Source organism: Lycium barbarum, chromosome 5 (genome assembly GCF_019175385.1).
Source record: "Lycium barbarum isolate Lr01 chromosome 5, ASM1917538v2, whole genome shotgun sequence".
Classification (NCBI taxonomy): Eukaryota; Viridiplantae; Streptophyta; class Magnoliopsida; order Solanales; family Solanaceae; genus Lycium; species Lycium barbarum.
The window spans coordinates 118665671-118681481 of record NC_083341.1 but is presented as its reverse complement, the minus strand read 5'-3'; the positions used below and the strand labels follow the sequence as shown (position 1 = coordinate 118681481).

At 35.8% G+C, this 15811-nt stretch overlaps 1 non-coding gene and 1 pseudogene across 1 annotated transcript; one reads left to right on the top strand and one right to left on the bottom strand.

Annotated features, from left to right (window-relative positions):
- The window catches only part of LOC132639676 (lipoxygenase 6, chloroplastic-like), a 30594-nt pseudogene extending 17203 nt beyond the window's left edge, over positions 1–13391 (top strand).
- A 39-nt stretch (positions 13392–13430) lies between these two features.
- Positions 13431–13533, bottom strand: LOC132642950 (U6 spliceosomal RNA). Its single transcript, XR_009583420.1, has one exon. It is a non-coding gene; the product is annotated as a U6 spliceosomal RNA (small nuclear RNA).
- Positions 13534–15811: the final 2278 nt, after the last annotated feature.

Here is a 15811-nt window from a genome sequence, read left to right as displayed (position 1 = left end):
GAGTTAATACAAGTTATCAATAACTAGTGATTATACCTAGTGACAACTCATAATAAATCCATCCGATGGGGAGGAAGACCTAAAGTCAACACATAAATTTATTATTTCACTAGTATTTATACATGAAAAACATAAGGAAGAATCTCTATCACCATTAGATCATAACCGAGTTATTTTTCCTTAAAATAATTTTCAAGAAATAGAAAAAATGCCTAAAATACCATCTAAACAATTCCAAATCATAACAGAATATTGTTTAATGGGTCATTTCCGATGAATCTATTAAATTTCAGGTTAATTGGAGTCCGCCAAATAATTCATCTCCAAAGTTATAACCAAAATCAGATTCAAAACAATTTAAGCATCTTTAAGAATTAAACAATATGACCTACATTCTTATCATATATCAATTCATATTAAATCATCATGTGTATTCATGTTCTAGATTTAACATAATAAAACTGACATAAAGAGTAGTTTTTCATACTTAAAACACGTTTTAATCCGAAAGAACAGCTAAAACCCATCTAAACAGCCTCAAAGATTATTTCTTACTAGACGTTTCCAATGAACACACCAAATTTCAGGTCAATAAGAGTTCGATAAATTCTTAATCTCCACAACTAACCAAACTCTTCAAAATAACATCGAAAATATTCTAATGACTCAAATAAATAATCTAGTTTCGTAGATCCTATTTATTAGTCATTGTTCTCAATTCATGTGTTGATATTTTTTTTAAAAAAATTCAAGTCCACTAGGCTTTTGGCCTAGGGCTAATTTTATAAATTTTATCAAAAAATCCAGAAGTTTGTACAACCGTAGCCAAAAAGGCTAATGAAAAATACAAAATTTAAACTAATGATCAAATTAAGACTTATAACTTGTCTTAATTTGATATTACAAAATGTTAAAAAATTACTAATAGAATGAAATTTGAAATAATTGCTCCATAAAGAACTTCTGTTTCTATATCTCACATGCTCTATATTTGGCCCTCTATATGCACCAAGGCAGTACATTTTCTAACTAATGACCAGTTCTCAGTAGGATGAGCATCCCGGGGTGTTAATACCACCAACTAAGAAACAACCACTAAATATAACCTGTATGCCCATGTGTACTCAAGAGGTCTGTTGTGTTCCATGTGCTCAATCATTAAGAGCAGTAATTCCATTTCATGTCATTTGTCAAAAGTGCCTCCAACCAGTTGCAATTTATGCTGGTAAACCTTCTCAACATCCTGATTGCACTGTGTTTCGCTGCTTGTTGGTATTCCTTCGGTGTTGTTGTTCTGTGGTACCTGTTGAATTAAAAATCCTCCATTTATGTTAGTTTGTGTACCTGCAACCATTAGCAAACAGTTAGTGTAAACCAAATCCTTCACATTCTCCTCCCAAAGGATTTGAGTGTGAGGACCTCCTTTTCTCCCACCTTCCCTCTATATTCAGTCTCCTTAACATGATCTAATTCTTAGATAGGGCAGCTGTAATTTGTCACTGTTCACAATTCTTTTACAGTGGCTCTCCATGTCATGAAAGGAATTGAATTGTATGTCCCCTGTGTCCAAAGCTAAATTAGCCAAGTGATCTGCTAATTTGTTTCCTTCCCTATAAATATGCTCTATCACCACCACTTTTTCCTCACTTATTCTCCAAATTTCTTCCACCATAGTAATGATTTGCCAAGGAATTTCCCATGTCCTTTGAATAGAGTTCTTCAGCAAAAGTGAATTTGTCTCTATTCTTATTTGATCCCATTGATTGTCTTTTAAATACCTAAGAGCCTGTAAAATGGCCAGGGCCTCTGCCTCGGTATTGGTGCTTTGAAGATCCTCTATTTCTCTGGCCTGTGCTTGTATCACATCTCCCCTTTCATCCCTTACACAAAAGGCCCATGAACTCCTACCCGGGTTTCCTCTTGAGGCTCCATCAGTATTGACTTTTATCCATCCAATATCTGGAGTTCTCCAAGTCACTGGTGTTACTCTTATCTTTGGAGAGTATCTCTGTAATGCTTCAACAATCACACTCTAATTATATGGTGCATACCTAAAATTTCCTTCTCACCTTCATGAATTGAATCAAAGTATGCATCACCTGGTAAATGAGTTTTGTGATTGACACCTTCCCTTCATGTCTCATAGTGTTTCTCCTCTTCCAGAGTTCCCAAATAATAATAGCAGGGACAGCTTGGTTGATGCATTTGACATGTCGTCTACTAGGCATATCCCACCATCTGTTAATTATTTGGGTGACTTGCAAATTCTCAATATTTATTCCCACTGGTCCACAAAAATACTTCCAGATGGCTTGAGCTGTTGGTGAGTGTAAAAAGACATGGGAGGTATCTTCCACTTCTGGATGTTGACAACAATAGCATCTGGAAGGAAATTGGTGTCCCCATTTCTTTAGCTTATCATCCAGTGGTAGTTTGAACTTCCAAAATCTCCAAATAAAAAAAGATATCTTTATTGGTAGTCCTTTAATCCACATCTGCTTATACAAATTACTGGGGTTTTTTCTTTGTCTGAGCAATTGAAATGCAGACCCAACTGTGAATTTCCCCCTCGAATCTAATTTCCAGAAAGCCTTATCTGCTTGGCCATTTTCATTTGGTGGATTAATGTGCTGCACAATATGATCTGCTAGATCCTCAGGAAGGATTCTTCTTAGCAACTGTTCATCCCATTGCCCCATTTCTGCAGTTTCTTTTACAAGAATGATTGTGGGATCACACTCAAAATCTGGTGGAGTAATATGGTATAGGGCTCCCAGTCCTGTCCAATTATCAAACCAAAAATAAGAATTACCTTGTTGAAGCTTCCACCATATCTCATGTTCCATCTCATCTTGGTATTTAATCATCTTCTTCCACACATAAGTACCTGATCCGCTCGGGGCTATCACAGCATGAAACTTCTTTAAGTACTTATTACTCATGAAAGTTCTCCATAAGGATTGTTTGGTTCTCATGTTCCAACACAGTTTAGCAAAGAGGGCTTTAGATATATCTTGTAGGCTTCTGAACCCCATGCCACCTTCTTCTTGTGGGTGACATAAGGTTGTCCAAGTTGCCCAATGTTTACTTGAATTTCCCACAGAGTTGCTCCAAAAGAACTTAGCAAACAATCTATGAATCTGAGCAAGTATAGCACTAGGAGGGTCACAAGCGGATAGTAGGTGTATAGGCATGCTCTGTAAAACATGTTTAATCAGTGTTGTCCTTCCTCCAATAGATAACAGCTTACCAGTCCATGAGCTCAGTCTATTCTGAATCTTTTCTATTATCTCCTTGTAGTAAATGTTCCTTCTTCTCCCATAGTAAATTGGTACACCCAAATATGTGAATGGAAAATCCTTTTTAGGAATCTGAGTGACAGAAAATACCAGCTCCTTAATGTTATGAGATGTCAAATGATGCATATAAACAGCACTTTTCTGCTTGTTAATCTTCTGACCACTCACCTTCCCATAATTACTCAAAGTCTTCATCACTAATCTCATAGACTGTTCATTAGCAGAGGTGAAAATGATAGTATCATCTGCATATGCCAAATGATTGACATATGGACTCCATTTTGGCATCCCATATTCCTTGTATTCAGCCTCAGTATGCAGTGCATTGAGAGCCCTAGACAAACATTCTGCAGCCAAAATGAATAAAGTAGGGGACAGTGGATCTCCTTGCTTTACTCCTCTAGATGATTTGAAAAATCCATGAGGTTGCCCATTAATCAGAATGGAATACCAATTATTTGAGATAACTCTAAACACCAGATCAATAGTAAATTCACCGAACCCCATTCTCCTCAGGACTTTAGTTAGAAATAACCATGATACCCTGTCATAAGCCTTTTCCATGTCAAGCTTAATGACAACATTTGCAGGATTTTCTCTAATCCTAATATCATGTACAATTTCCTGAGCCAACAGAATGTTTTCTACAATACTCCTGCCTTTAACAAATCCTGATTGCTGAGGTGAAATGATCTCAGGCAGCAGATATATTAGTCTATCATGAATGATTCTTGAGATAACTTTGCTAGTGATGTTACTCAAGCTGATTGGCCTCATATCAGAAAATGTATTAATTTCTTTCTTCTTTGGTATCAAAACCAAATTGGTACATGTTACATACCTTGGGAGTTCATGCCCACAGAATAATGATCTCACCATGGTCACCAAGTCATTTGCAATAATTTCCCAACAAGCTTGGAAAAATCTTCCTGTGAAACCATCAGGACCCCCTGCACTGTCTCCATTTAAACCAAAAACTGCTCTTTTCACCTCTGCTTCATCTGGCATTTCATAGAGTTGTTGATTTTGTTCTTCTGTAACCATTTTAGGAATCTTATCAAGCATAGAGAAATCTGTAGGGATATTTTCCTCTTTGAATTGGTCTGAGAAAAATCTGATTGCTTCCTGCGCAATCTCCTCTTCAGTGTCCAGCCAAGTACCTATATGATCTTGAATTCTCTGTAATTTTAGCTTTCTTCTCTTTCCATTGACATGAGCATGAAAGAATTTTGTGTTTCTATCTCCATCCTGAAACCACTGCATCCCTGCTTTTTGTTTCCAAAATTTTTCTTCAATAGCATAAAACCTGATCAGATCAGTTTGTACCCTTTGTAGCCTTTCCCTGTTAAGCCCTGTAGGATTCTGTTCAAATTCCTACTCATGCACCTGCACCACTTCCTCCAGAGTTGCAATTTGCTTGAAGATATCACCATAAGTGTCCCTACTCCACTTAGAGAGAGCTCTTCCCACCTTTTTTAACTTATTATGAAAGTTAAAGAAGGGGTCTGAGCCATAAGATTCCACCCAATTTTCTTTGATTACATCTAGAAAAGATTCATGCTCCACCCAAAAATTAAGAAACCTGAAAGATTTCCTAATTGGTCTACTATCTGCTCTCATATTTACCAGCAAGGGGGAGTGGTCAGAGCCTTGTTTAATGAGATGCTCTACCTCCAAATTAGGAAAACAATTCTGCAGAGCCTGATTTCCCAAACATCTGTCCAGTCTTTTAAATATACAAGCCTCATCAGATCTCCCATTCCACCATGTGAACATACTTCCAGTAAAACCAAGATCCATCAGTTGGCAAATGTCTATACATTGTCTAAAATCCTCTGTTTCAGCAAACTGTACAGGAAGACCCCCAAATTTCTCAATGTCATCTGTAATGACATTAAAATCCCCACCCACAAGCCATGGGATGGTGATGTGTGAAGACATGTCATATAGATCCTCCCATAGAGCTATTCTCCCACTTCTATCGGTAATCGCATAAACAACTGTAAGCACCAACTCTTGCCCATCACCCAAATGAGTGAATCTACAGGATAACAGTTGTTCTGTATCTCTCATTATTTCTACTTGAATTTCTGCATCCACAAAAATCCAAATCTTCCCATTCACATTATGCCATGATGTCCCCATATTTAACCACAATTTGTACATGTCAATATGTCTAACATGCTGGAAAGGCTCTAGTAACGCAACATAATTAAAATGTTTCTGTTTATGCAATAGTACTACCCTCTCAAAGGCCTGTTGAGTGTTTACAGACCTTATATTCCATATTAATGAGCTATTCATTGAGAAACCCCTTTAGAACATGCCATCCTTGTTTGTACTCCTCCCACTGTCTTGGGAGGAACACTTTTATCTCTTGCCTTGTGACCCTTTTTAGTTTTTGTCAAGTGTTTAGGGGAAATATCTCCTTTATTGTGTCCATCCATTAAATCAGAACTAATAGTTTCCCCTGCTTCCTCCTCTCCAATATCTATGTTATTCTGATTCACTTCTTCTTGTGTTGTGTTTTCATGATCTTTGGCTACCAGTTGATACTTATGATTTCCTGAAATTGCCTGCTTTTCTATGTCTGTATCTTTGTTGTTTTGATCTCTCTGATCCCTTTCTTGTGTTGCCTTTTCATTATTTTGTTCCTTATTAGCAGATGATGCTGTATCTCCTTCACCCATATTGTTTGCATCAGGAGGCTCTTCCAGTAAGTCCTTCATTTGATCCAATTGTTGTCTAGCTGATTCCACTTGCTGATATGAGCTTGAATTAACACTGTCATGTACTTCTATGGGTTGAAGTACATCTTGGCCTTCAGTAATCTGTTTGTTATCATCTTCTTTTTTGTTATCATTTTCCACGATATCTGTAATTGTTCTTTCTGAATCTTGTATGGCTATCTCCTCTAACTGATTACCCCCTACCCCTTTCTCCTTCTTATTATTTTGCTCTTGTCTGCTATCTATCTTTCCCTGCTCCTTCATAGCTTTGTTATTTTCTGTTTGTTTCCCAAAGGCAGCATCCACCCATGGCCTAGTTGTCTCTTTAACAGGATTGCTACTATGTGTGCTTTCTTCTTGTGTTTCATTTTTATTTTCTTGTTCCTCCTCCAAGTCCACCAAAGTGTTAAATTTGTTGCATGTAGCAGTGACTGTTGTCTCTTTCTGTTGGCTATGATTTGCATTTCCCTTCTCAGCATTGAAGTTTCTGTTGTCTTTGATGGGATTCCAATTTCCCGAATTTCCTAACACTCTTCCACCTGCCAACACTCTAGCAGAATAATTGTACAAATTATTGTATCCTCTATAATTGTATTTTCCATAATTCGTTTTCCCTTCATATCTTTGTTGGTTTCCATCCTCTTGCTTTTGTTTGCCTTTGTCATTAGCCTGCTTTTTATTATGTTGTTCCTCTGCTTGTAATCTCTTGGCCTTTTTTGCTTCAGTTTCTTTATCCTCTTGGAGATCTTTATTGCTTTCCTTACTATTGTGCATTTCATCAGAGCTTTTATGAGGTTTTGTCTTGCCATTCTCCTTTGGTATTTCCTCCCTTTCATTGTCATACTGAACAAGCTCTGGATTTATAATTCTACAATCATACTCATCATGTCCCTGTAATTTACATTCCTTGCAATACTTAGGAAGGTAATCATAATGAATCTGAACATTAACAGTCCTTATTGCTCCTGTTTTTTCATTTTCGATATCCATCCTCACTATTTTGGGTAAATCCGCTAACAAATCTACTAAAACCTTGACCCTAGCACAACTAGGTCTAGTCTTGTTGATCGTAGCCATATCCAATTGTATAGGAATACCTACTGCAGATGCAATTGAAAAAAGAGTTTCCTTCACAAAGTATGTAGGCAATAACTTTGGAAAGGAAATCCATGCCATTGTCTTTGATGTTTCTTCATCAACCTTGAAATTTGAATCATAGATCATTGTTCTCATTTGGTACGAGTATCCCTCTCTATCTTGAATGTAGTATACAGGCTTTGATGTGAAATTCACAAAGTCTTCAAAAAGACTTAGAGCCCGTTTGGATTGGCTTATAAGTTGGCTTATAAGCTGTTTTCAGCTTTTTTGAGTGTTTGGCTGGCCAGCTTAAAGTCATTTTATGCTTAAAATAAGCTCAAAAAAATAATTGGACCCATTTGACTTAGTTTATCTAAAGCAGCTTATAAGCTGAAAACAGCTTATAAGCCAAAAAAAAATAAGTTAGACTACCCCAACTTATTTTTTTCAGCTTATAAGCTGCAAACAGCTTTAAGCTGTAAGCCAATCCAAACGGGCTCTTAATCTGATAAGCACATGGCGGTTTCTTAGAAAACCTGTTCTACACTCACCTTTTATTCCACATTGTGTAGGGATTATGAAACGAAGTTGTTCAATATCTGGCTGGCCATATGAAAACTTTCCTATCACAGCATACTGAAGATTTTCAATGATATTCATCTGATCAACTTCTACTTCAGTGTATTTAATGTATGGCACCCCATGTAGAAAAGTTATTGGTTTCATTGGAATTTGGGGCAGTGATTGGATCTGACTATGTAATGTATCATTCAAGGTTTTTGGTTTGAACAGATCTGAATATTGTAATGGATTAGGATTGGTTTTTGGAACAGTCGTAGTAGTTAGTGAGGGTTGGCCAGCCTCCATTGTGGACTGGCCACCGGCCATCACTTATTCCACAATTGAATTTAATTTGTTAATTCGGGAGATCTATATGGGACGGAAAAGTGATACAAAATACCAATCTTTAAAGGTAAAATTGATTCAGATCTTGAGCAAATCTAAAAATAAAATTGATTGCACAAGCGAAGTAGCTAAAGAATTGTACAACTAAACAGAGAAAAAGTCAGATCTGACAAATTTGAAAATAATCTAAAAGAAAGAAGGCAGGTGTATCTTCAGATCTTCAGTCTGCTTTTCTGGACAGTTTGAATTTTTAGTAATTGTGATTTTTTTTTTCTTTTTTCTTTTAAATTTTAACAAAGCAGAAGAATAACTAATGGAGCTAATATGGCAGAATGGTCAAGTAATTATGCAAAGCCAAAATCATAGATGTATGAAAACAGCTCAACAATCATGGAGTATTAAACCACAATAAATACAGCAATATCAGACACAAAGGATTGAAGAAACAATGGCAAGTTCAATAGATCAAACCTGATAGCTTCGATCTTTCTTTACCCGTAAATTAATCCTCTGCTGCACTTAATTAAACAAGTACGAATTACAGCGGCACCTTCACCGTCATTTCAGATCTTCGATTTGTGATGAACACCAACAAATTTCAGATGTATCTTGGATTGGAAAGCTTTGGAGCTAAGGAGAGAGATCGTCACTGTATTTTCCTCTGAATCCCAACCTAGAAGAACAGCTGATAAAATTGTTGTGGTTGAGAGACAAAGGACAGAGATTGAAACAGCGACTTATTGATTGAATAGTGGCGTTCAGAGAAGGGACTCTCAGTTGAAATATACTGATTTGTAAAACTCGCCGGAGGGGCCTCTACTACTGGGTAAAACAGAAACCAGATCTGTTTTACTTTTGCTTCTCTTTCTCTTGTTAAATCAAAAAAACGTGAAACGCTGATGTCATGTGTTGATATGATTTTACATGTATAAAGCTTTAAGAATTTTCAATGATTCCAAATAAATAAATCGCTTTAGTGATAACTATTTATTAATCACAAAATTCTTAATTTATACAATTAAATGCTCATGTAATTACTATAAACTAGACCAATACTTGACAGCACAGAGACGCATATGTCTGGCGTCTAAACAAATATTCACACGTCATCTATCAATTAATCTTAGTGAAAACTTTATGCTGTCAAATAAAATTAGTTTAACACAAAAGAATTATGCCTAAATCAGTTTGAAAAACAAAAGATACCATTTTCTTTGTTACAGGAAAAACTTGGCAGCAACCAAAATTGGTTACTTCACTTTCAATCCCTAAAAAAAATGGCGCAGCCGCCGCTTGAAATCTTGCAACAACTCCATATTTTTATTTTTTTATTTTTATTAAAGGATAGTCACATAGATGGTTGCTTCAACCAGACTACCAGAGACAAAAACAAGTCTTTTCAGCCGCCGTAAATTCGAAACCAACAAGGACCGTGATTTACTAAACAGTGGATGACACCGTAATTTAAAACACAAACACCATTATGAGGAATTTTATATGTAGTCTTGCAATTCGGAAAAAATTGCAATCATACACGGTGATAACTATACACCACTGTTATCAACCTCGTCAAATAAAATTGATTTCGACAAAAAAACGAACTTAGGTTAAAAATGCATATTCATGTATATAATCGAACATACATACAAATATACATCGAGTTATCTATTTAGATGCAAGTAGGCTCTTGATGCCAATTGTTGGAATACAGGCACACGCAGCGGAAGCAAATAGCCAGGATCGAACTTGCATGTAATATAGATAACACATAATCAAAGATATTGATCAAACATAAAATTGATACTTATCTCTTGAAGCGTGACCGCGACCAAGAATCGAATCTTCACCCACGAACACACACCATCCACGAGATCATCAGCCTTCAGTTCCGCAGTCTTCTGCTGTGTAACCCGAATAATACCAGAATCTGCGAAATTCGTGTGGGCGAATTTCTATGGAAAAAGTTAAAGAAACTTCTAAAACCCTTAGCCTCCTTATGGAATAAGAACCCTGTTTTATAACTACAGGTTTAGGGTTTTTTCCCTTTTCAAAACCTGTTAGGTCTTTATTTTCCACCAAGAAATAATATTCCATTTAATTCTTTATTATTCGGGCACAGCAGGGACCACAGAATTTAATTAACGAGGCTTCCTATTATGGAATTAATTCAAACAATCTGAATTAATTCTACCATAATAAATTACGAATTATTCCACTAAAAAATCGCAACTGCACTCCTCAATTCAATTTCGAAATCTTTCATTAAATCTTATTTAACTCCCCATGTTAAGATTACAGATATCAATCAATTAAATTAAATTACTGACAATTTAATTCATTGACTAATTGAATCATTTATATTTCTGCTTAACTTACATCATGTGACGGATACAAAATCCACCTGCAGGGTTTTCACATGAGACTTATAAGCATCCATAAAGGGGTATCATCAATCTCAAAGTCGAGACATGGATTCTATCAACTAATTATTATTTCACAAATGTAATTTGACATCATCCAATTTACCAGGAATACATAGACCCGCAATTGAGTTGTACCTTTTAATAAATCAAAATAATGAACAAATCACAGTGATCATAATAATTATATCAAGATTAAGAGTATAAGTACATTTAATGAACTAGAGAATTTGTTTTATATATTCAGTACAAAAACACTTATCTCTACTTGATCCGTTCAATACATACAAAATGTACTAGCACAAGAAGACGAAACTATACCGTTCCCATAATGAAGATACATTATATTAATCTTGGGCTACAATCATACCGATGGCTTTGTCCAATTTCCATCTTAGATTGTGAACATAAATTTTATACTTATAAGAATCGACGATTTAATCTTTCGTGTATAAGCTAAACTCTATACACTAAATCATCTACTATATAAGTAAAGGACACACATACTGGTACATGATCTATTTAATTCTTTATTAAACAATGAATAAATAATTGTTCTATAATAAATACTATATTCAAACACATGGTTAATAGTATATATCCCAACAGAACACTGGATTCTATGAGGTTAACACTGCAAAAAACTATCATAATTGGTTATTCGGGCTCATAACCAAGAAATAATTATATTTTCTTAATCAATGGACTAGTTCAAAGGAAGCAGCAGTATATTCAACTCTCACAGTGGATTGTGGTGTTATCCGCTTATTTTTCTTAGCTCTACATGATATTATCATATTACAATACCATTAGTTTCTCATACTCATCAGCTCTCTTTGCATCAGGATAATATTTCAACTTTTCACATGTAGATATTGGTGAACTCAAACGCTTCTAATTCTTCCATGTGAAAATTTTCAAAAATATCTACAGCATAAGCTTTGGCCTCATCCCATTCCATTTTAGAAACTTGAATATTCATCTTTTATTTAAGCATAAAAGATAGTGCAATTGTTAGCTTTGGATTCAAGAGAATGTCCCTTCTCCAACATTTGTGCTACACTTCAAATATTTTGACTGTTTATATCTGCAGATGTCTTTATTTCAATTGTGCCTTTGCTTTCCATCTAAAAATGTCTATCTCTAGTTTCAATGTGAAATTGAAGCTTTAATCTTTGCATCCACTCCTCATATGTGTTGGTATTCACGCTATGAAAACATGAAAACAAAGATTTCCTCTTCCTGAACCTTCAAACTTGACTCCACAGTCCGCCAACCCTTGGATTGATATTCAACCACGACTCCCTTGTAGTAATTTTTTGAGCATTCGTTATAAGTATTTTTTCTTCAAATTGGTTATGCAGGTTAGAAGAAAAGCTTATGCCTCCAGAACAGTCTCTTCTACAGACCAAAAGGAATTCTAATGCCAGTCCTTATTGAACTCTCACTTCCTCTAACACCTACTTCACGAAGGACCAAGCGCATATTTACTCCTGGTCGTGATGCTACAACCATTTGGCTTTGGAAGCTAGCTAAAGCGCATGCATGTTTGCTCCAACGAAGCAACCATTTTAAATATGGTTAATCATTGGTAAGAGTTTATTCAACTCACACTGTAACACATTGATAGTTTCTTTTCAACTCACACTCACACTGCAAATTGTTTAGACCCCCTTCCCTGTCAAAGTTTTTATATTTTTTTATAAAGTGACCACAATCAATATGTTACCATTATTACATATTTAAGGATGGGATGTGTATCAAATGTTACAGGATGAGAATCCACGCATGTTCGGAACCATATATTATTGGTACCCGCAGGCAGTTAAGTTCTATGCACCCAATTTACAAGCTGCTTCACCCTCAAATGCGCTACACATTGCAAGTCAATGCTTTTACTAGAAAAAACTTTTTAACTGCAAATGGACTTGTTCAGGCTCTCGATAGCGCAAGAAAGTATGGGATGGAGCTAAGTACAGTAGCCTACAAGAACCTATGGCGGTTTGATATGGAAGCATTGCCTGCTGATTTGGTTAGAAGGTAAAAGCCTCACTTAGACTTTCATGACCTGTAAGTTGATACTTGAAGAATACATCGATAGTCCCTTAAATTTGTCAGCAAATTTCATCTAGACACTCAAACTACTGTCACATGCTTGTTGTACATAAGTGCTTGCTTCTGATAATTAAGCAACATAATGAACAGGGGCATGGCAGTGGAAGATCCAACAGAGTCATGTGGAGTGAAACTCGTGATTGAAGACTACCCGTTTGCAGCAGATGGACTTCTCGTATATTCTGCCATAAAAGAACTTGTCGAATCCTATGTTCAACACTACTATTCCGAGCCAGATTCTGTCGTGTCAAATGTCGAGCTCCAAGGTTGGTGGAATGAGATCAAGAACAAGGGACACCCTGAAAAGAGAACTCAGCCTTGGTGGCCAAACCTTGCTACTAAAGAGGACTTATGTAGCATACTTACCACAATGATTTGGGTTGATTTTGGTCATCATGCAGCTATAAATTTTGGACAGTATCCGTTAGGGGGCTATGTGTTGCACCGTCCCCTACTAATGAGGAAACTCATACCGGAAGAACATGATCCTGAGTACAAGCAGTTTCTTCTTGACCCTGAGAAATTTTTTCTGTCATCTTTGCCTACTCAACTTCAGGCAACCAAGTTGTTAGTCGTTCAACATGCAGCATCGTCACATTCTCCAGACGAAGAATACTTGCTTCAGCTGCAACAGTTTCTTAAACAATGATCAAGAAGTAATAAAAATGTATGAACGATTCTTTGCAAGATTAGTGGAGATTGAGCAGACTATAAAAGAAAGAAATGAGGATGCAAGTCTTAAAAACAGATGTGGTGCTGGTATTGCTCCCTATGAATTGTTTGTACCTTCATCATCAGGTCCTGGTGTAACTGGTAGGGGTGTGCCTAACAGCATCACGAACTGAACAAGTTCACTTTTTTCTCAAAAAAAAAAAAAAAAAAAAAAAAAATTGGACAATTTCTCGATTTGTGCGCATCATTCTTGTGCATGGTTCATGCCAATCTTATTTATATCGTTCTAATTTTATTGTATGTCCCTGAAGGGACAAGTTCATTTGCTTCTTTAATTTATGCTTTCCTTTTGATCATTAAGGGACATGTAATTTTTCCTTAGCAACCTTTGTGTTATTGGTTGATGTGTTATTTCTGAAAGTCTGACTGAGGTTGTACCAATAATCTAAATCTCATGGTAGAATAAAGAAATAACGAAAAATCAATGACAAAACTGTTAGTATATATGGTTGGTGGAACGTGATATATGAATCTTCTATGTCCATTTTATTCTTTTTGGCAAAAGTCTGCATATCTATTTCATTAAATGAAAAGAATAAAGAAAAAAAATACTCTAAACAACTAGAAGCTTGTTAGAGTAGGCATTTTTTTTTGGAGGGGGGGGGGGGGGGGGGGGACAAAAAGATCAAAAAAAGAAATGATGCACAAGACAGTTTTTTATATTTTTAATTACTGTTTAGATAATCCCTATGACGTGATCCTTTTATAATAAGTGTATGAACAAAACCATCTTTGAGGAAAATTCTAAGAATCGTGTGTTTGAACAAACATTTTTTTAATTTAATCATGATTATTTATTATATTTTTATCTTATTAAATTACTAATAATTTTGATAAATTAATATAATTTGATATAAACAGTTTATGTAAATAATTTTACCTTATAGTGCTATAGTGGTGTTTCCATATGAAAGAACAAAGATTGTTTGCTGGCAAATCTTTTTGCAATAAAAAAAAGGGAAAAGGGTCAAAATTATTCCTGAACTTTGAAAAATGGTTTATTCATACCCTTCGTTATACTTTAGGACCAATTATACCCTTACAATTATACTATGGGGTCAATTATACCCTTATGTCTAACTGCTGCCACGTGGCATCATCCCAGCCCTTCAAAATTATTTTACCCTTAAATAATTTTTTACTCACTAAAATAACTCAACCCGACCCAAAAAAAATTTCCACCAAATTTTGGGTCGAATTGAGTTATTTTAGTGGGTAAAAAATATCACACTTTTCATGTAGGAGACTCAAAATCAACTCACAATTTCATGTCGTCTCCTGAAAGCTGAACTTTGATTTGACTTTGCCAATTTTCCTTTTTCTATTCCTTTTTTTTTTTTTTTTGTTCTTTTTGGTTTGTCCCTCAAAGTACCCCGGCTTTGCAGGCTTGGGGAACCTAGGACGAAATAGAAAATGAAAAATTTTAAAATGTGCCTCACACAATTGATAATAGTTGTGCGAGGCTATATTTTGTGAGACAAAAAAATGAACTTAAAATTGTGGACCCAAAAGTGTAATATGTGGATCCACATTTTTATATCCCAAAAAGGGATTTTTTTGCACGGATTGCCCTTCCTTTGGGGTGGTCTTTAGATTTTACCCCTCATATTTGTAGCCTTTTAAGTTTTGTCCTTCACGTAGAAACCCTGAGTTTTTGGGTTCGAACCCTCACTCAGGCATAAAAATAAAAATAATTTCTCAAGGCAAGACTTGAGAAAGTTATGCCGGAGCCGGCATATGCGCACTTAAGGCATGACTAAAGTTATGCCGGATCCGGCAGAACTTTTTGCATTGTTTAGTTGTGCCTTATGGGGCAGAATTTTAGTTAAACCATAATTAAAAGTATGCTGCATAAGGCGGAATTTTTCCTTAATGCAAAATCTATGCCTTATGCCTTAAGGAAAAGTTCCACCTTATGACTTTTCCTTAAGGCATAGTGACTTTTCCTTAAGACATAGTTTAGTTATGCCTTATAGGACAGACTCTTAGTTAAGGCATAGCTAAATGTATGCCCCACAAGGCGGAACTTTTCCTTAAGGCATAACTAAAAGTTTGCATTGTAAAGTAAAAAAAAAAAAAATTAAAGCTTAAGGCAAAGTCTGCCTCCTCCGACAGACTTTAGTTATGCCTTAAGGGTGCATATGCCGGCTCCGACATAACTTTCTTCAAGCCTTGCCTTGCGAAATTATTTTTATTTTTATTTTTATGTCAGAGCGGGGTTCGAACCCAGAACCTCAGGGTTTCTACGTGAAGAGCAAAAATTAAAGACCAGCAATTTGAGGGGCAACAATTAAAGACCATCCCAAAAGAAGGGCAATCCGCGCAACAACAAAAAAATGACGGCAATTTGCAGGATTGCCCTTCTTTTGGGGTGGTCTTTAATTATTGCCCCTCAAATTGTTGGTTTTTATTTTAATGTCAGATGTGTTAGGCATATAGTAAAACTTCTCCGCATCAAATAAATTGAGAAAGATTAAATGCTCTTATCAAAAAGTTTTTCATTACCAGATCTCGAACTTCAAAATTATCAATT